General features: G+C 55.6%; 1 pseudogene; it reads right to left on the bottom strand.

Moving 5' to 3' along the window:
- Window positions 1–317: 317 nt before the first annotated feature.
- On the bottom strand, window positions 318–1,060 carry LOC119923392 (annotated as a pseudogene).
- Window positions 1,061–1,878: the final 818 nt, after the last annotated feature.

Below are 1,878 nucleotides of genomic sequence, written 5' to 3'. Positions count from 1 at the left end.
CAAACCGGCAGGACCATCAACCACTGCCCGGGTCAAGGACCTTCCATCTTCCCCTGTCCTTCCCCTCCTACACACTCCACCTCGGGTTGCTCCCGAGGAGCTACCCCAAGTGCGGGTGGCAGCCCTGGAGCTGCGGGCTGCTGTGGCCGGCAGCTGGGTGACAGAGGAGGAAGCCTGCCTCCAGCAGGAGCTGATCCGCTGCCTCCTTCCGTCCTTTTCCACTTGAAGGACGAGCACTCGACACTGGGCAAAGTGAGTCTCCCTCACCCTGCACAGGCCCCTTCATCTCGGCCCCTGGTCTTGGCCTCTTCTGCCCTCTAAAACTCACCCTCGGATTCTCCGTTTCCAAAACGGGAGATACATATTCTGCTGGCTGGCCCAGAGTATCGACTGGGGGTACACCCAAGTAGTTGGATGGACACTAAGCAGAGTGAAGAGGGAGAGCACGGCCTATAGTACCATCTGTGAGGCCTTGGTGAGTACAACTGGGATGTCTGGGGGGTTGGAGGGGCGTCCTTGAGTCTAAGGGGGAATCGTAGGCCCGGATGTCTCCTGGGGTCACATCGATGGGATATCGGGTGTAATTAGCGTGTGCAGAGCACTGTACCCAGCGCTTCGGAAAGTTCAGCTGAACAGCTAGTGGACACGGTCCCGATCTGCAATGACCTTCCAGGCTAGAGGGGTTGATTTGGGAAACGGACCAGGAGGAGTTTAAGAGCCCAGTGCCCTGGGGTGAAACTAGGTTTTGGGGACTTGGGGGTGGGCATCTACAAGCATGTTCGGGATGGGCAGGGGTCTCTCACTCTCCTTTTTCTCCTGCTCAGGTGGAGAGCTTTGAGGACAACCATCCCATTTTCTTGTCCCAAGCTCTGGCGTGTACCACCTGCCCACAACCAAATGTGAAATTTACGGCCGTACTCTTCTTCGGTGAGTGGAGAGTGGAAGGCACTGGGGAAAGAAAAGAAAACAAGCAAACACCCAACAAAAAAGCCTCATGTTCTGTCCCAGCCCCTTTTCTTTGCCGGATCCCAGAGGAGGCCCCTCTTGCTTCCTCCTCCATGCGTCTGGGGACTGGATATGGAAGCCGAGCGGAGATAGTCCTTCTGGGAAACGGGTGAATGGATGGATAGGCAAACAAATTAGAAAATAAGAATACAACCGGAGGGACCATCAACCACTGTCCGGGACAAGAACCTGCCCCGTTCCCATCTCCTGCCCTTCCTACACACTCTAACGGGGGTTTCTTCTCAGGAGAGACCCCACATACAGGCTGCTCCCCTGGAGCTGCTGGGACCCTTGGCTGGTGGCTGATCGATGGAGAAGGAAGCCTGCCAACTGTAACATTGAAGTTCCACTGCCTCCTCTCTGTCCTCTTCCAAGTAATGGACCAGCACTCTACAGTGAGGAAAGTGCGTCTTCCCTACCTTCTGCAGCCCCTGCCCATTTTGGGCGTCTGGTCCTCGCCTCCCTCTCCCTCTGACACCTCCCCTCCACCCGCAACCCCCATTCTTGTTCTCCATTTCCTAAAGGCCTTCTGGAAGGCCTACATATCTTCTTCAGTATACACCATCAACATTAGTCTGGATAATCTGTGGTTCTTCGATGAAGACTTGGAATTCTTTTCCCGGGGTGAGTCCCAATCGTAGTCTGTCTGTCTTTCTGTCTGTCTGTATCTCTCTGTCACTCTCTCTCTCTCTCTCTCTCTCTCTCTCTCTCTCTCTCTCACTTTGTTTGGTGCTTCCTCCTCTGTCTTCCTTTCCTTCCTTCCTATCGTTCTGAACCTTCCCGGCCCCCGACCCGGCTGTGCCATAACCCAGAGGGGGCCGCTCCCCCTGGCTTCCTGGCATCGGCTGCCCTTCCCAATAACGTCACCCCCGC

The sequence above is a fragment of the Tachyglossus aculeatus genome, unplaced genomic scaffold (assembly GCF_015852505.1).
Source record: "Tachyglossus aculeatus isolate mTacAcu1 unplaced genomic scaffold, mTacAcu1.pri scaffold_184_arrow_ctg1, whole genome shotgun sequence".
Taxonomy (NCBI): domain Eukaryota; kingdom Metazoa; phylum Chordata; class Mammalia; order Monotremata; family Tachyglossidae; genus Tachyglossus; species Tachyglossus aculeatus.
This window is presented reverse-complemented; position numbering and strand designations above follow the sequence as displayed.